General features: G+C 41.2%; 1 long non-coding RNA gene across 5 annotated transcripts in view; it reads left to right on the top strand.

Annotated features, from left to right (window-relative positions):
• The window catches only part of LOC106701597 (uncharacterized), a 67,940-nt gene that overhangs the window by 36,389 nt on the left and 11,143 nt on the right, over positions 1–20,408 (top strand). For 4 of the 5 annotated variants that reach the window (XR_011465039.1, XR_011465038.1, XR_011465035.1 and 1 more), the window contains 2 exons: positions 13,429–13,509; positions 18,636–18,952. The exons of the other annotated variant lie outside the window; for it this stretch is intronic. This is a non-coding gene — a long non-coding RNA (uncharacterized lncRNA). Of the gene's footprint in view, positions 1–13,428; positions 13,510–18,635; positions 18,953–20,408 lie in introns of those variants that run through there. 5 annotated transcript variants of the gene reach the window in all.

The raw sequence follows: 20,408 nt of genomic DNA, 5'->3' as shown, positions 1-20,408 counted from the left end.
GAAAACTGTTAAGAAATTTACTTTTTTTTGCAATGGGTATTACTAAAAAGTTGCATGCTAATTAAATTACAGTTAATAAAAGTATACTTAAACTACATTTTGTAACTTAAAGGAATTATATAGTAATGTGAGGTTCAAATAATTAATTCTTTTCAATGTGCAAATATTTATTCTATTGTGTTTTATTTTTGCAAAACTCCATTTTCCTTAAAGTGGGGGCCTTTCTATCTCACTGAGTGTTTTGCTTTAAATGTTAGGGGAAACACAATCGCTATAACTGTGTTTACTTTGCATAAGAAACAATGGTAATTATATGTAAGTTAACCAGTGAGTATCACAGTTTATAAAAAACATTATGTAGAAAGTGGACTGAAAAATGTTAGTTGGCTCCAGAATCATCTCCGATGACCAGGCTTTGTGTCCAGGAACTAGATAACTTCTTTCACCTGAAAACAGATCCATTTCATCATCATCAGTTGGTTTTTAAAATAACACATTCTGTTTTACTTGCAAAAGTTCACAAAGAGACTATTTGATTTGCTGATTTAAATAATTTGTAGCTTTCCTAGAGACAGGAAGGTGGGAGAAGGCAATGGCACCCCACTCTAGTACTCTTGCCTGGAAAATCCCATGGACGGAGCAGCCTGGTAGGCGGCAGTCCATGGGGTCACACAGAGTCGGACACGACTGAGCGACTTCACTTTCACTTTTCACTTTCATGCATTGGAGAAGGAAATGGCAACCCACTCCAGTGTTCTTGCCTGGTGAATCCCAGGGACCGGGAAGCCTGGTGGGCTGCTGTCTATGGGGTCGCACAGAGTCGGACACGACTGAAGTGACTTAGCAGCAGCAGCAGAGATAGGAAGGGGAGAAGAGGAACAGCAGTACCCACGGAGAATTACCACCTCCCAAACACCACCTCTATGTCTGGAGTTCACATCAAGATCTGGCAAGCAGACAGTACTGGAATCGTCAGCTCTCTGAAATAGTCATGTCCATGTCAGTCAGAGGTTTCGCAATTGAATAATTGCAAAGTGTGCGTGCCTGTGTGTGCTAATTCACTTCAGTCATGTATGACTCTTGGCGACCCTCTGGACTGTAGCCCTCTAGGCTTCTCTGTCCACAGGATTCTCCAGGCAAGAACACTGGAGTGGGTTGCCATTTCCTTCCCCAGGGGACCTTCCTGACCCAGGGATGGAACCAGATGTCTCCTGCAGGGGCACTAGTGGTAAAGAATCCGCCTGACAATGCAGGAGACATAAGAGACACTGGTTCAGTCCTCGGGTGGGGAAGGTCCCCTGGAGAGGGAAATGGCAACCCACTCCGGTATTCTTGCCTGGAGAATCCTGTGGACAGAGGAGCCTCGAGGGTTACAGTCCAGAGGGTCACAAAGAGTTGGACATGACTGAAGCAAATCAGCATGCCCAGACTCGCACACTTCTCCCTTACATGAGGGCCTCTCAGGTGGCGCTAGTGGTAAAGAGCTCAACTGCCAATGCAGAAGAAGTAAGAGCCTCGGGTTTGATCCCTGGGTCGGGAAGATCCCCTGGAGGAGGGCATGGCAACCCACTCCAATATTCTTGCCTGGAGAATCCCATGGACAGAGGAATTTGGTGGCTACAGTCCATGGGGTCACAAAGAGTTGGACATGACTGAGCGACCAACACACTTTGTCCCTTACCTAGCAACCCCTCTTGAATTCCTATTCTTCTCACTTTCTTCAAATTCATCTTTATTGGAGTATAGTTGCTTCACAATGCTGTGTTAGTGTCTACCGCACAGCAAAATGAATCAGCCAAGCATATACATACATCCCGTTCCTTTTGGACTTCCTTCCCATTCAGGTCATCACGATGCATTAAGTGGAGTTCCTTGGGCTATACAGTATATCCTCATTAGTTCTCTGTTTTATATGTAGTATCAATAGTGTACACGTGTCCATCCCAATCTCTCAATTCCTCCCACCCCCTCCTTTCCCCCTTGGTATCCATACACTAACAACTTTATTGATTGCCACCTCTACCTCCCTCTGTGTGCAAACTCACAACAGGAAGTATAGGCAAGGGACCTAGGCTGATAGGAAAAAAACAGAGTGTGTATGAGAAAAAGAAGAAATGAGCAAAGAAAGCCCCAACCCCTGAATAGCTTCAATATGCCCATCCCAAGTCTGATAAACATCTCTTTCATATTAAATATTGGCTGGAAGTACTTTTATATAAAGGGAAAAGAAGACCTTTTTATGCCTTTGAAAGGTGAGCACAAGATCAAAGCAGCCAGGGTGGAAGTTTCTTAACTGGAATTCGACCAACACAGATGGAAAACCCATTAAAAAAAAAAAAAAATCAAATCTATTCACAAATAAAAATAAGCCACTAGGTTTTAAGAGCTCTGGCCTGTGTTATGTGAGACATCAGGAACCAATTAAATTGCTCTCCCCTTCTTGTTTATCCTAAATAATATGGTCTTTTCCCTCCTCTGATTATACCAGCTCATACCCCTGTGGCGGGGGTCGGTTCTCTCACTCTTTATTAAAGCTCTTTCCCTGTAGCACACAGGAGTCAGTAGAAGACTGAAAGCCTGCATTTTTATCATGCTACAGAAAAATAGTTAAATATCTATCTTCTAGCATGTAATATTTTCTTTTGCCCCCAAAATACAGTTGGCTGAGGGCATCAGTATGTTGAATCACGATAGCCAACCATTGACAATGATTCTGTTTTTCATTTGTTTAAACTTTTCACCTCCCTCCTGAGCTTATAATGGAACATATTCTTCATGTTCTGCTTTTAGTTTTCCTTTTTAAGGCTTGGGCACATGGTTCAGTTCTGAGAGGACAGAAAGCCAGGCTTAGAGCCTTATTGTGAAATACAGACTATAAAATGACATCAATCTTTCCAGTTACTGTCTGAGAACAAACCACTCAGCGTGTCTGTTTCCCGTCTGTCCACCAGGACCGCAGCCCCAGTGGAGGGGACTATGTCTCATGTCTACACATCAACACATCTACATATATGCTCTTCGGGTTTATTCCGAAGAGCAGGGTGGATATTACACATTGGAAAGAGCTACCGGCACAGCTTACAAAACCAAAAGTCACATGGCTCTTGTACGATACGCAGACAGGCTCATCCTTGTATATTTTGCCATAAAAAACAAGTGGGGAAAGAGAAAGAGCTTGAGCCAGTGCCTTTCTAAATACCCAGAGTGACTAAGAGAACACTGAAGCATCAGTGTGCTTAGGTAAGAGTGTACAACGACCTCACAGACTTTTTGGGAGCTTCTGCCACCTGTGAACCCCAGTCGGTGAGTTCAAAGTTCAATCACATGTCTTGTTCATGTCCAGGTAATTATGCCGGAGAATGATGGAGGAAATATTATCTCTAAGTTGAAACACAGCTTTCATCTTATATCCATAATAACCCAAAGGCTTAGCTTCCCCATTCCAGGGGCTCACCAAGAAATACTTTTTCCTCAATAAATGCCTTCACCCTTGCATTCAGATCTGCTGTGTGCCAGCCATTTATGAGTATACAGTGTCTCATACTTTTCTGACTCCACCACTGGACTAAAGTCTGTATCATCAGGAATAGTTTATTGTCTTTTTGCCTTGCTGCCTCCACACAAGTGCTAGTTTGGGGGCTTTTCTAGGAAACAGAAAGGAGTAGTTGCCTTCCCAGAAACTGCCTAGTGACCTGGCATGACCAGATGTGTCCAGGCCTAGCAGAGGTCCAGTCAAATTCCAGTGGCAACAAAGTGTAAGCGGGGAGGAAGGAGGTGGGAATCTGACAGGTAAAAGGACACCTAAATTTGGCCAAATCTCACTTTCAAAGACAGCACCTAATCTCTAGCCTCAATGTTGTCAATTATTAAAGGGATACAGAAATTAACATTCACATAGTCGATGCAGTATTCCATGGACTTCCGAGAATTTCTTTTATATTTCACAAAAAGCCCTTGCATAGGAAGGTTTTCTCTCCCCATGTTATACATGAGGAAACCAGAGCTCAGAACGTTAATTTGCCCAGGGTCACAAAGGAAAAAAGTAGCAGAGCAGAGATTTGAATCTTTGTCTGGCTTTAGAGCTGCTGACTCCCCTAAAAATCCATGTAAAAGCATTATGCTCATTATGCTTGCGAAAGGTTCTTTTTCCTTCCATATTTCCTTCTAGCTTTAAAATACAAATTCTATTGTAAATGCCAAGCTTCAGACCTATTCATTTATGCAAATCATATAGCTCACTGCACATTTATCAAGGCAGTATCTACTGAATCCCCCACTTTTAATTCTCACCTGACTACCCTTCCTTAAAACATTTTCATTTCTTTCAAGCTAAACTTCTTGCTACCCTTTCATTCCAATGTTTCCACATTCTCATTTTTGATTCCCTGTCAAGTTATGTGTTCCCCTCCAGTACCATTTGCCAAGTTCTGACCCATTTGCCAAGTTCTGTATGCTAAGAGCTCTTGAAATGTCAACCTTCATTAGAGGTCTTTTTAGAATAAGTTAAAGTAAGCATAGTAATTCCCTGACCCCTCAGTGACCTACCTGACAATTGATTTTCATTACAAAATTATATTCAAGTAAAAATATACAATATACTGTGTGTTACATCTATTCATTATATTGAGTCAGACACAGCTTAGTGACTGAACAACATATTTATAGCATAATGTTATATATAATTATAATGTTATATATAGTTATATATTATAGTGTTATATATGGTATGTAACATATAGGATATTGTATATTTTATATATACAATATATAATATGAAATATATAGCAATATATAGCATATACTGTATACAAGTCAATCAATATATAAAACATATATTTATTATTTGATAGTGATAGTGATCGGAGAAGGCAATGGCAACCCACCCCAGTACTCTTGCCTGGAAAATCCCATGGAAGGAGGAGCCTGGTAGGCTGCAGTCCATGGGGTCGCTAAGGGCACGACTGAGCGACTTCACTTTCACTTTTCACTTTCATGCATTGGAGAAGGAAATGGCAACCCATTCCAGTATTCTTGCCTGGAGAATCCCAGGGACAGAGGAGCCTAGTGGGCTGCCGTCTATGGGGTCACACAGAGTCGGACACGACTGAAGCGACTTAGCAGCAGCAGCAGCAGTGATAGTGATAGTGAAGTCGCTCAGTCGTGTCCAACTCTTTGAGACCCCATGGACAGTAGCCAACCAAGCTCCTCCATCCGTGGGATTTTCCAGGCAAGAATACTGGAGTGGGTTGCCATTTCCTCCTCCAGGGGATCTTCCCGACCCAGGGATCGAACCCAGGTCTTCCACATTGTAGGCAGATGCTTTACCGTCTGAGCCACCAGGGAAGGCCATGTATATATAGCCTGTGGATAACTGTGAAAATATACACACACACAAATACACTTCATAAGAAAACAACTATTTTTTTTCACTTAAAATTTTTTTTTCCATTGGAGGATAATTGCTTTACAATGTTGTGTTGGTTCCCGCTGTACAATAAGGCAATCGGCCAAAAGTATACAAGAAGTGTCCCCTTCTTCTTGAACTTCCCTCCCAGCCCTCAGCGCATCCCAGCCCTCTAAGTGGCTATAGAGCGCTAGGCTGAGCTCCCTGTGTCATACAGCAGCTGCCCTCTCGCTATCTGTTGCGTGTTGGTAAGGCGTGTGATTCAGGGCTCCTCTCTCAACCCGTCCCACTGGCTCCTCCCCCGGCTGGCCACAGGTCTGTCTCCTATGTCTGCAGCTCTATTCCTGCCCTGCAAATAGTTTCATCAGTGCCATTTTCAAGATTCCACATATATATTAATATATAATATTAAGAAAAACAAATAATTTTTAATATCAGTGCAGTCTAAATCATACTTAGAAAAGCAGCACTTTCCAAAAGGAAATAAAATCTGCCAAGATTCAACTCTGCCCACAAGGAAGTGAACCTTTTATAGGAATAGCAGAGGATTTTTGTCCCGGAAACCATGTGGTCTCGCAGTTCTCCAATCCAAAATGAGGTATTTGTGGTGGTCTTACCCTGATAAAGGAATGTCTCCCACATGCACACACCAAGCAAAGCACTGAACTCTGAAGTGACGTTTGAGCTAGGAATCAAGCTTCCAAACTGTGGGATGCTCTTTCCTCAGCAGCCTTTCAGAGGGAAATAACTTTAGCCAAGTGCCTGGCCTGGAAAGTGGAGCCAGACCCTAAGACTTCCTTCCCTTGGGTAGCAAACCCTAGAGGTTCTGACCTTTTTTCCCTGTTAAAGTTACTCTCATACCAAGACATCTATTTCTCCACAATCTTATATTCCTCTTTTTCCCCCAAACCCATAGAATGTGTGAAAAAGGGTATCTTTTCCAAATCCAACCTTAGTGATGCTGCTGTGCTACTTTTGGTTTTGTATTTGAACAATTTTACTTTGATGTTTTACCCCTTATGAGAAGGTAGGTTGGGAGAAGGCAGGAAAGGAATACTCCAGGTAATGGAAAAGAAATCCTGCAACTATCTCTGTACTTTCCACGAGTGAAATTCCCCCAAAGATGTCTATTTTAGGCTATTTTAATTATTTTTAAAGGTTCCATCTATTGTCCTCAGGGAATAGCACTTATAGACTTTTAAAATTATTTCCCTCCCACCCTGAGCTGAAGAAAAGAAAGAAAAACAAAGGAAATCTGGAACCTGTCACTATTTCTCTCTCCTTGTTGGCTTTTTCTCTTACTCACTTCCTCTTCTTGCTGACCGGGGATCACAGCCCAAACCCTGCTCACAGGGACTGGTCAGTGAGCAAAAGAAACCATCTCTGCACTCTGCACACTCATACTCTCAACACTAGAGTCTCATTAAACTTTTAGAGTGAGTTATACAAGCCAAACACTTCTCAGTTTAAATGCATCCTATTTCCTGGAAAAAAAAACATGCTAAATCACACATGAGAATGAGCCCTATCCTAAATATATCTTCAACGTGCTTCCACAAAACTCTTTTGCTGCAGGAAATAAGATTCCAACTTTCTCATCTCCAATTCTATTCTCTTAGAAAAGAAAAATTGGGGAAATGCTGTTCCACAAAGGCAAGTCAGGACAATCAAAATCCTACTCATAGGAGACTGGGGGCAGGGGAAGAGGTGCTAGTCTCTGGGTATTTTCCAGCTTCAGATACGGGCTTCCCTGGTGGCTCAGACAGTAAAGAATCTGCCTGCAATGTGGGAGACCTGGGTTTGATCCTTGGGTTGGGAAGATCCCCTGGAGAAGGGAATGGCTACCCACTCCAGTATTCTGGCCTGGAGAATTCCATGGATTGTATAGTCCATGGAATTGCAAAGAGTCGGACACGACTAAGTGACATTCACTTCATTTTACTTCAGATACGTTAGGTATCAGGGAAATAGTTATTCAAGAATATGACCAAAAATATCCCACAAGTCAGTAACGATAGCACTCCTTCTACTGCACTCTTCCCTTTGCTCTAACTCTGGCAGAGGGTGGGATATTGTGATAAGTAATACCCTTGCCCAAGGAAGAAGAAGAACTGCAGAGAATGCCCAGAGCTATCAGTAACAGGAACACCCTATTTGGTGATGGCTGGTAGAAAGGGGTGACTGAGAAAGGAGTACTGACCATCCTGAAATGAATGGTTTGGTTCTGGAACCCAACTCAGAGGGAACTTTCTACTCTAAGAGAACAGGTAAGTTACTTGTCAGTTTAAACATTTATGGAGCGACGTGGAAAAACTAAAAAAACATCTAATTCATTAGAGGATGGTTCTGGAAACCAATTCAAACAAAGGGCAGATGCTAAATAAATGGAAAAATGAACTTGGTTGAAGGGTAGGGTAACTTTCAAAACAGGGATGATAGTACATAGCCCATGGCTTCCAGGAAAGTAAAGAGGCAAAGCTGACCTCTTCGATAAGAATCTTGTGAGATCAGATGAAAAAGGCCTCTAGAAATCCTCAGAAAGACCTATACAGCCTCTTTTTAGAGGGTAATGACTTTGAGGATTGAATCCTGCTCTTAGGAGGATATTCTGCTGGCCTCACACCAATTCTGAGGTCACTTTGTCAGGCCAGCAGTCATTTAGAGAATGAGTCAATTAAAAGGAAAATCTTAGAGATGGGGGATTCCCCCCAACTTCCTAGAGCACATGGAGGCAAGGGACCTGAAGGCCTTGGCCCAGATCTCTCTCTTTGGGCTGGATTTGTTGAGGGAGAAGTTGAATCCCAGGCAATCTAAATATCTGGTTGAATTTTAAAATAGCATTGATGTGCTCTTGATTAAAATGGAGGGAAGAGACTGAACTCATAGAGGCCACCCTATGTGATCAGCAGGAACTCCTTGGGGCTTGGTGGAAAATTCCAAGTGCTCCTCAAGCCATATGGTTTCCTTAATAGTTCTAGGAAAACTCCTTAAGCCTAGATTCCTAAGAATACTGATATAGTACGAAGTAGAAAAATATCAATAACCTCTGATATGCAGATGATAGCACTCTTGTGGCAGAAAGCGAAGAACTAAAGAGCCTCTTGATGAAGGTGAAAGAGGAGAGTGAAAAAGCTGGCTTAAAACTCAACATTCATAAAACTAAGATCATGGCATCCGGTCCCATCATTTCATGGAAAATAGATGGGGAAACAATGGAAACAGTGACAGACTTTATTTTCTTGGGCTCCAAAATCACTGTGGATGGTGATTGCAGCCATGAAATTCAAAGACGCTTGGTCCTTGGAAAAAAGCTACGACCAACCTAGACAGCATATTAAAAACCAGAGACATTACTTTGCCAACAAAAGTCTGTCTAGTCAAAACCATGGTTTTTCCAGTAGTCATGTATGGATGTGAGAGTTGGACCATAAAGAAGCTGAGCACCAAAGAACTGATGCTTTTAAACTGTGGTGTTGGAGAAGACTCTTGAGTGTCCCTTGGACTGCAAGAAGATCAAAACAGTCCATCCTGAAGGGAATCAGTCCTGAATATTTATTGGAAGGACTGATGCTGAAGCTGAAACTCCAATACTGTGGCCACTTGATGCAAAGAACTGACTCATTGGAAAAGACCCTGATGCTGGGAAAGATTGAAGACAGGAGGAGAAGAGGATGACAGAGGATGACATGGTTGGATGGCATCACCAACTTGATGGACATGAGTCTGAGAAAGCTCCGGGAGTTGGTGACGGACAGGAAAGCCTGGCATGCTGCAGGCCATGGGGCTGCAAAGAGTTGGACACAACCTTTTAGAACTAACACCCAAAAAAGATGTCCTTTGCATTATAGGGGACTGGAATGCAAAAGTAGGAAGTCAAGAAACACCTGGAGTAACAGGCAAATTTGGCCTTGGAATACGGAATGAAGCAGGGCAAAGGCTAATAGAGTTTTGCCAAGAAAATGCACTGGTCATAACAAACACCTTCTTCCAACAACACAAGAGAAGACTCTACACATGGACATCACCAGATGGTCAACACCGAAATCAGATTGATTATATTCTTTGCAGCCAAAGATGGAGAAGCTCTATACAGTCAGCAAAAACAAGACTGGGAGCTGACTGTGGCTCAGATCATGAGCTCCTTATTGCCAAATTCAGACTTAAATTGAAGAAAGTAGGGAAAACCACTAGACCATTCAGGTATGACCTAAATCAAATCCCTTATGATTATACAGTGGAAGTGAGAAATAGATTTAAGGGCCTAGATCTGATAGATAGAGTGCCTGATGAACTATGGAATGAGGTTCGGGACATTGTACAGGAGACAGGGATCAAGACCTTCTCCATGGAAAAGAGATGCAAAAAAGCAAAATGGCTGTCTGCGGAGGCCTTACAAATAGCTGTGAAAAGAAGAGAAGCAAAAAGCAAAGGAGAAAAGGAAAGATATAAGCATCTGAATGCAGAGTTCCAAAGAACAGCAAGAAGAGATAAGAAAGCCTTCTTCAGTGATCAATGCAAAGAAATAGAGGAAAACAACAGAATGGGAAAGACTAGAGATCTCTTCAAGAAAATCAGAGATAACAAGGGAACATTTCATGCAAAGATGGGCTCGATAAAGGACAGAAATCGTATGGACCTAACAGAAGCAGAATATATTAAGAAGAGATGGCAAGAATACACAGAAGAACTGTACAAAAAAGATCTTCACGACCCAGATAATCATGATGGTGTGATCACTCACCTAGAGCCAGACATCCTGGAATGTGAAGTCAAGTGGGCCTTAGAAAGCATCACTACGAACAAAGCTAGTGGAGGTGATGGAATTCCAGTTGAGCTATTCCAAATCCTGAAAGATGATGCTGTGAAAGTGCTGCACTCAATATGCCAGCAAATTTGGAACACTCAGCAGTGGCCACAGGACTGGAAAAGGTCAGTTTTCATTCCAATCCCAAAGAAAGACAATGCCAAAGAATGCTCAAACTACCGCACAATTACACTCATCTCACACGCTAGTAAAGTAATGCTCAAAATTCTCCAAGACAGGCTTCAGCAATGCGTGAACCGTGAACTTCCTGATGTTCAAGCTGGTTTTAGAAAAGGCAGAGGAACCAGAGATCAAATTGCCAACATCAGCTGGATCATGGAAAAAGCAAGAGAGTTCCAGAAAAACATCTATTTCTGCTTTATTGACTATGCCAAAGCCTTTGACTGTGTGGATCACAATAAACTGTGGAAAATTCTGAAAGAGATGGGAATACCAGACCACCTGATCTGCCTCTTGAGAAATGTGTATGCAGGTCAGGAAGCAACAGTTAGAACTGGACATAGAACAACAGACTGATTCCAAACAGGAAAAGGAGTACGTCAAGGCTGTATATTGTCACCCTGCTTATTTAACTTCTATGCAGAGTACATCATGAGAAATGCCTGGCTGGATAAAGCATAAGCTGGAATTAAGATTGCCGGGAGAAATATCAATAACCTCAGATATGCAGATGACACCACACTTATGGTAGAAAGTGAAGAAAAACTAAAGAACCTCCTGATGAAAATGAAAGAGGAGAGTGTAAAAGTTGGCTTAAAGCTCAACATTCAGAAAACTAAGATCCTGGCATCTGGTCCCATCACTTCATGGCAAATAGATGGGGAAACAGTGGAAACAGTGTCAGACTTTATTTTGGGGGGCTCCAAAATCCCTGCAGATGGTGACTGCAGCCATGAAATTAAAAGATGCTTACTCCTCGGAAGGAAAGTTATGACCAACCTAGATAACATATTCAAAAGCAGAGACATTACTTTGCCAACAAAGGTTCATCTAGTCAAGGCTATGGTTTTTCCTGTGGTCATGTATGGATGTGAGAGTTGGACCATGAAGAAGGCTGAGCACTGAAGAATTGATGCTTTTGAACTGTGGTGTTGGAGAAGACTCTTGAGAGTCCCTTGGACTGCAAGGAGATCCAACCAGTCCATTCTAAAGATCAGCCCTGGGATTTCTTTGGAAGGAATGATGCTAAAGCTGAAACTCCAGTACTTTGGCCACCTCATGCGAAGAGTTGACTCATTGGAAAAGACTCTGATGCTGGGAGGGATTGGGAGCAGGAGGAGAAATGGACGACAGAGGATGAGATGGCTGGATGGCATCACTGACTCAATGGACGTGAGTCTGAGTGAACTCCGGGAGTTGGTGATGGACAGGGAGGTCTGGCGTGCTGCGATTCACGGGGTTGCAAAGAGCTGGACATGACTGAGCGAGTGAACTGAACTGAACTGAATGACTGAACTGAACTGAACTGAACCTGCCTAACTTTTTTTTACATAAATTTGTTGTCATCTCCAGTGGATTTATTCCCCAGATTTTTCAGAAGGCAAAGTAACCATGTTAAACTGAATTTTAGAAGATGGGTAGTTCTAATGTTGACTAGTCGCATGACCTTGGGAAAGTTACTGATCTCTGTTCAAAATGGATTTGATAATAGTGCCTGCCCTACAGAGTTGCTGTGAGGATTAGCTAACGTGACATGTATGTTACTGGTCTATAAGAGCTCTTCAGTGAATGAAGTTCCCCTCTGAGATGTCTGGCTGGTAGACACTCTGGGACTCTTCTGTTTCCCATTTGGCATCATGTTGGGAAGCCACGAGCTGAATATATTATTGGACCTTCTCAAGTTTTTGTTATGTTCTTTTCCATTCTCAAATCTAGAAATATGCTATGATTCCTCCCGTAAAGCCCAGGGTTACCTTCTCAGCTTCTTCAAACCTTTGTTCCTCAGCACTGCACTGAATATGATTTCCTCCCAGTTCCTTCTGGCCCCCATTCATGCCCCTCACCCTCCTGTGCTGGCAGCATTTTCTAACTGTAACATTTCTCATCCTCTTTGGGGTTCCACAGCCGCTGCCCACAGTCAGTCCACCTGCGATGCATTTACCTATGATGACTTCAGCAACCTTCTCTGAGTGAGCAGCTTCCACAATGAGACAGTCCAGCTCTCAAGAGATCTTAAAAGCAATGGGGAAAAAAAATAAAGATAGTATAGACATTCAGAGGAAGCTAATCCATAATTCAGTGCTGGGAATTAAATGCGAGTTCATGGAGAACCAGGAAATGGCTTCTCTTCCACTTCACCCCAGGTTCTTCTCCAATTTGAGCAGACCTGTTGGAGTTCTTACTGGTATAAGTCTCTGAGTATTTTACAGAGATTGCTTTACTTTGTTTTAAGCTAAGTGTATCAGTAGACACACATTTATGATTATCATCTCATTTTATCAATGTTGAAACTGCAGCTTAGACTGATATTCAGAGATATTAGTCTGTATTCAGCCAGAGAGCAACTCAGATATTCTGACTCCAGGCCTGTCCCCTTAACCATTGCTCTAAACTCAAGGGTTCAAGGTACTCTGGTTTTCAGGCTAAGAAAAAGTAACTATCTCAGCCTAACGAGTTTTTCTAAGACTTTGGACCCTTATTATCTTACTAGAGAAAATATCTGACAAAGATAAAAATCTTAGTACACTGCTCTCAGAGCTCCAGAATTTTCCATAGTATTAACATAATAAAAATTATAGCTGCCATGGAGTATTAACTATCTGATGGTGCTACTGTAGCCTTCTTTACGTAATTCTTAAAATGACCCTTCTGAGTACTTATTATCCTCACTTTATAACTGAGAAAACTGAGGCTTAAAATCCTTAAGTAACTAAGTAGCTGAGATGGGATTTAATTCAGGTCTCCCAGTCTCCAAAGCCCTTGTTCTCTCCAAGATACTGTCTTCTAATTGTTTTCTTTACTTTTAGAAAAAGCATGTATTGCAGTCTTCTCCCTCTAGTCTCTGACCTATGACCATCTTTAATTCTGCATGAAAAGATTTAAATGATAAAGAGATTTAAGTGATTCAAGTAATCAATTTCTGATTATCTCAAGTTGCCGAACAAAGTGAATTTGTCCCATGAGCCAAGACCTTTCACCAAGAAAAGCAATAAAACAAACACATTATTTTATCTTTCATTATGTGGTTTTTGACTCCCAGTGAAAGCAACTCAGCTGTAAAATTAAGAAACGAAAACCAAATGGTTCACAATGAAGTTCTGGAATCTGTTCTCTTTAACAGGTAAGAGAATGGGGAGGGGGTGAAACTGGGCTAAATAACTAAAGAAATATTGGAAAGATCATAGTCCATGAAAATAGCAGGAGGATTTAGGTTCTAATCCTAGTTCTGCACAAATCATACATTCTTGAATCAACCTGTATCAATCACTTTAGTATCCTTATCTGTAAAACAGAGTGAATATCTACCTTGCTTAACTCATTACATTGAAGAATTAAAACAAATGAAGGTATATGAAAGTTTCTTTTTATAATTTATAAAGTCTATTTTTTATAATTTATAAAGTCCATTTTAATACATTGCTTTTTTGCCATTACCATTGCCTTTGGAGTTAGATGCATCGGTCCTAATCCAGTCACTCATTATATCTGAGATGTTGGTCAGGTCACCTAACCTCTCTGTCCTCCCACTTATCATTTATAAAATAGAAATACTGAATATATGTTAGTTACCTACCCCAGAATTTAATCCCTCCTTCTGTCATCTTAGCATTGTCCATACTTTTCACTCAGGAATCCACCTCTCCCTCATAGAGTTTGAAATACTTTAGGTCACCTGACTCCACCTTCGGTTTCAAAGGTGAACCTTGAATAGACCAAGCAAATTAGGGACTACAATCCACTTTGTCATAGGGACTGATTTATAATTAGCATAATCATAACCAAAAAGATTGATTCAGAAATAAGCAAATTTAATATCCCCCTCCAAACAATGAAGGGCATTGAAAGTTTGCGAATGAACTGGAGCTTTGGGAAAGAAGCTTTTTAGTTCTTTAGAGATAATTAATATCTTAAATAAAGCCTTTACATTTCCATTTCTGACCATGATAGAATAACTGATACCAGACTAGCCTTCCACAGTAAACAATTAGTAAACTGGACAAAATTCATAAAACAACTATTTCTAGATACCATACAGCACAGAGCAGCACAGGATTGTGACCCCTGACAGAAGGAAAACAAGCGAGTTGAATGCAATGATGACTCTGGCTTTCTACATGGAAACACTTACCAGACGCTGACAAGGAGGAAGAAGGCAAGCAGAGAGCAGCAGTCTGGATAAGCGGAGGTTACAAAGATCAGAGTTTAGGAGGGCCAAAGTGGCTAGGCTTTGTCTGGAGCACCACAAAGGAATGAAGTGCTTAATAAATTGCTCGGTAAATCTTCATGGGAATCTTGAATGTCTGATGAATAATAAGCAGTGTATTTAGAGGGTGAGAAAACGCAAGAGCCAACTACTACAGAAAGAAAACTTATATGGAGCTGCAAGTTGAACAACTACCGGAACTTTTCAGAGTTAAAAAACCTTTCAGTCAGACCAATCAAATTGGAGAAACCTCACTGCATACTAAGGGAATCCATTAGAATCTACACTTTAGGAAAGATGGAGTGAAGGCTATTTGAGCTTTAAAAAATGCCTTGAACGGATCAAGATCTAGAACTACAGTAACTGCTTTCCAGAGTAAAATCCAATCCTGATTAAAGGAAGACAACAAAACCAGACACTCAATAATGCTATCATCACAATGTCTAGAATCCAATAAAAATGATTATACTCAATACCATCAATCATTAGATAAATGAAAATGGAAACTGCAGTGAGATACCACTCCACACTCACTAGAATGGCCATAATGAAAAAAAAAAAAGGGGGGGGGGACAGACAAGGATTGGTAAGGATGTGGAGAAATTCCCACATTGCTAATAGAAGTGTAAAATGGTACAACCATTGTGAAAAATAGTTTGGTGGCTTTTTAAGCACATGCTGTGCTGTGCTTAGCTGCTCAGTCGTGTCCGACTTTTTGTGAGTCTATGGACTGTAGCCCACCAGGCTCCTCTGTTCATGGGGATTCTCCAGGCAAGAATACTGGAGTGGGTTGCTATGCCCTCCTCCAGGGAATCCTCCCAACTCAGGGCTTGAACCCAGGTCTTCCACATTGCAGGCAGATTCTTTACCATCTGAGCCACCAGGGAAGGCCCTGAGTTAGACTACTCTCCTTCAAATGCCTTGAAAAGTTCACATCTTAGCGATCCAGAATACATATTGCCTTGCTTCTCACTGTACACAATGTCCCTATAGAAACCACATAGAAATGCGCTACAACTCCTGAAGCCCACACACCCTACAGTCCTGTTCTGCAACAAGAGAAAACCCCACCCACCACAACTAGAGAAAGCCCGCCCCCAACAACGAAAAGCCATCACAGCCAATAAACGAATAATTACTAAAAAAAACCTAGGAATAAAAGAGATGATAGAATAAGCAAACAAGACCTTTAAAACACTGATTATAATCACTTTATTGTATTAGTTATCTGTTGCTCAACAACCCAAAATTTAGCAAAGTAAATAGCAAAAATACATTAGCTCATATTTTTAAAGAATCTTAAATTCAGTTATACATTAGCTACTAGTTCTAGCTGAGAACCTAATGATTCCTTAAGCATTTAATATGATAAATTTTGCAGTAATATAAAAGACAGTAAAATAGAAAGGGCAGTAAAAGTAAACATGATAAATATAGTAATAAAATGATAAGCATGGCAGTAAATATAAAAGACCTTTTCTGATTTTTTAATTTCTCTCAAAGATAACTGGAGGAATTCTCTAGTGACAGATTAAGTCTCCTCCCCTCTGCAGAAACAAGATAAAACTTAAATATGATGAAATACTGGAAAAGAAAAAGGTAGAAGGGAGGGAAACTGAATAAAATATGTCATTGCAATAATTAATGTATCATTATGTGCTCATTAATTATGACAATTCGGTATAAAACTAGAAAGAATAAAAATTAAAGTAAAGAGATAGGAATCAAGACCATCCCCAAGAAAAAGAAATGCAAAAAAGCAAAATGGCTGTCTGAGGAGGCCTTACAAATAGCTGTGAAAAGAAGAGAAGCAAAAAGCAAAGGAGAAGGAAAGATATACCCATTTGAATGCAGAGTTCCAAAGAATAGCAAGGAGAGATAAGAAAGCCTTCCTCAGCGATCAATGCAAAGAAATAAAGGAAAACAATAGAATGGGAAATACTAGAGATCTCTTCAAGAAAATTAGAGATACCAACGGAACATTTCATGCAAAGATGGGCTTGATAAAGGACAGAAATGGTAGGGACCTAAGAGAAGTAGAAGATATTAAGAAGAGGTGGCAAGAATATGCAGAAGAACTGTACAAAAAAGAACTTCATGACCCAGATAATCACGATGGTGTGATCACTCACCTAGAGCCAGACATCCTGGAATGTGAAGTCAAGTGGGCCTTAGGAAGGATCATTATGAACAAAGCTCGTGGAGATGATGGAATTCCAGTTGAGCTATTTCAAATCCTGAAAGATGATGCTGTGAAAGTGCTGCACTCAATATGCCAGCAAATTTGGAAAACTCAGCAGTGGCCACAGGACTGGAAAAGGTCAGTTTTCATTCCAATCCCAAAGAAAGGCAATGCCAAAGAATGTTCAAATTACTGCACAATTGCACTCATCTCACACACTAGCAAAGTAATGCTCAAAATCCTCCAAGCCAGGCTTCAACAGTATGTGAACCAAGAACTTCCAGATGTTCAAGCTGGTTTTAGAAAAGGTAGAGGAACATTGCTGGATCATCAAAAAGGCAAGAGAGTTCCAGAAAAACATCTATTTCTGCTTTATTGACTATGCCAAAGCCTTTGACTGTGTGGATCACAATAAACTGTGGAAAATTCTACAAGAGATGGGAATACCAGACCACCTGATCTGCCTCTTGAGAAATGTGTATGCAGGTCAGGAAGCAACAGTTAGAACTGGATGTGGAACAACAGACTGGTTCCAAACAGGAAAAGGAGTATGTCAAGGCTGTATATTGTCACCCTGCTTATTTAACTTCTATGCAGAGTACATCATGAGAAACGCTGGGCTAGAAGAAGCACAAGCTAGAATCAAGATTGCTGGGAGAAATATCAATAACCTCAGATATGCAGATGACACTACCCTTATGGCAGAAAGTGAAGAAGAACTAAAGAGCCTCTTGATAAAAGTAAAAGAGGAGAGTGAAAAAGCTGGCTTAAAGCTCAACATTCAGAAAACTAAGATCATGGCATGTGGTCCCATCACTTCATGGCAAACAGATGGGGAAACAGTGGCTGACTTTATTTTTCTGGGCTCCAAAATCATTGCAGATGATGACTGCAGCCATGAAATTAAAAGATGCTTATTCCTTGGAAGGAAGGTTATGACCAACCTAGACAGCATATTAAAAAGCAGAGACATTATTTTGTCAACAAAGGCCCGTCTAGTCAAGGCTATGTTTTTTCCAGTAGTCATGTATGGATGTGAGAATTGGACTATAAAGAAAGCTGAGCACTGAAGAATTGATGCTTTTGAACTGTGATGTTGCAGAAGACTCTTGAGAGTCCCTTGGACTGCAAGGAGATCCAACCAGTCCATCCTAAAGCATATCAGTCCTGAGTGTTCATTGGAAGGACTGATGTTGAAGCTGAAACTCCAATACTTTGGCCACCTGATGGGACGAGCTGACTCATTTGAAAAGACCCTGGTGCTTGGAAAGATTGAGGGCCGGAGGAGAAGGAGACATCAGAGGATAAGATGGTTGGATGGCATCACCGACTCAATGGACATGGGTCTGGATGGACTCCAGGAGTTGGCAATGGACAGGGAGGCCTGGCATGCTGCAGGTTGCAAAGAGTCGGACACGACTGAGTGACTGAACTGAACTGAAGAGAAATTTATTATTTCAAGTTGGAAACCTAGAAGAAATGAATGATTCCTATAAAAATACACATGAACAAAATGGACCGCAAAATAAGAACAATGTAAACACCAATTAGCATAGAAAAGCTTGGAATGGTGCTTAGAAACCTCCCACTGGAAAAGATCCTGGACCACTTGGGTTCACAGTTAATTGCTGAGCATTAAATGACCTTTAACAAATTCTGAATTTTAACAACAAAGTTTGATATGCTTACATATTTCATTTAGTATAGGATTTCCATGTTTACAAAATAGACGTACTTTATGTAGTATTACAAATTGTCTGCCTATTAAATGTGACTTTCTCAACAAAAAGTTGTTAATGAGTTTACTTTTATTAAAGCCTGAAAAGAAAAAGAAAATACCTTTTTTTTTTTTTTTTTAAAGGAGGAGTTCCCTGGTGGTCCAGTGGTTAAGAATCTGCCTTGCAATGCGGGGAGATGGGTTTGACACCTGGCGGGTAAACTAAGATCCCGCCTGCTGCAGGGCAACCAAGCCCATACACCACAAGAAAAGATCCCACAGGATGCAACGAAGATCCCCACGCTGCAACTAAGACCCGACCCAGCCAAATACATAAATAAATATTTGAAAAACTTAAATATGAATAGAGTGCTGAGACCTTTATCCTAAGACAGAACCCAGAGGACTCAAACAGGCAAGAAAGACAGAAAGCTCATGCGTAACCTCCTACAGGAGACACAAAAAATCTCTAGTTAAGGCTCATTTGGTTATGTCATAATCTGGAAGAACCTCAGAAGAAAAGCAATAGAAATCTTGTAAAAAACTTAGACTGGACCCAACTTCGCACACACTGGGGGGAAAATGAAGCTCAAACCAAACAGTGCTGGTATATGAATTTATTTTTAGGGCTTGTTCATAAACCAAAATCTCTATTAGATCACCAAGGAAAAAGTGAAATATCTGTCCCGATGGAGTTAAACATGAAGTAAAATTCTAAAATTCTGCCTGTATCAGCTCTTCCGTGGCATCAAACTGATGAGCTTCTTGCCAGCTGGGATGTTCCCAGCCCCTGATAACCAAGAGCCATTTGAGAGCTGTGGGAAGTCCTTGCAGACAACTTCTTAGACAATGTCATTGAGCTTCTTGTTTCCATGAGCACCAAATTATTTGTTTTAAAAACATTTCCTATGACCTCACATGTTTTTAAATTTGGGGACTTCATGTCTTATTTAGAAAGTCAGCACAGCTCATGTCTGAGCAGCATAACGTGACATGAGAGATTAACTGGGCATGTGGTTCAGCCCAGTCAGGCTTGGGACAGAAAACTGCAGAAGCACATGAGTCTTCGCCATGGGTGTGGAACAAAGAAGGAGTGTTGAGGGGACTGTGGGAATACCAAGGGAGAATGACGTCCCCTTCAACCAAGTGAAACAAATTAAGATGCAAAAACTCAGTGATGCTAGATTTTGACATCATCAATGAATTGGATCAATTCCTCCTGCTCTTTGGGGTTTCAACATGGTTAAAATCTCTGTCTTCTTTGGGATTTAAATAAATTTAACAACCCTCTCCTACAGTGGTTCCCAGTCGTTGACATACATTGAAGTTAACTGGGGAGCTTAAAACACTACTCATGGCTGGGTCCCATTCTCAGATGTTTCAATGTAATTGTCTAGAGTGCTGCCTGGGCATCAGCTTATTGTAAAGTTCTCTGCTAATTCTAATAGGCAGCAAAGTTTGAGAACAGGGTCTTCACTGCTTTGTTAGTCAAAGTGTGGGCTGAGGGCCTGGAGGCTCATTGGAAATGCAAATCTCAGGCATCATCAGATACACAGAATCAAAATCTCCACTTTAATAAAATCCCAGGTAACTCATATGCACATCAGAGTTTGAAAAATGCTGCTCTAGTTCTCTGTGTGTACATGCTAAGTTGGTTCAGGTGTGTCCGACTCTTTGTGACCCCATGGACCGTAGCCTGCCAGGCTCCTCTGTCCATGGGATTCTTCGGGCAAGAATACTGGAGTGGGTTGCCATGCCCTGCTCCAGGAGACCTTCCCGACCCAGGAATTGAGCCCATGTTTCTTATGTCTCCTGCACTGGCAAGTGGGTTCTTTACCACTAGCACCACCTGGCAAGCCCCTAGTTCTCTGTGAAAGTGAAAGTCACTCAGTTGCATCCAACTCTTTGCGACCCCAT

This window comes from Bos mutus, chromosome 8 (genome assembly GCF_027580195.1).
Source record: "Bos mutus isolate GX-2022 chromosome 8, NWIPB_WYAK_1.1, whole genome shotgun sequence".
Taxonomy (NCBI): Eukaryota; Metazoa; Chordata; class Mammalia; order Artiodactyla; family Bovidae; genus Bos; species Bos mutus.
The sequence above is the reverse complement of the archived record's forward strand: the minus strand, read 5'-3'. Positions and strand labels throughout refer to the sequence as shown.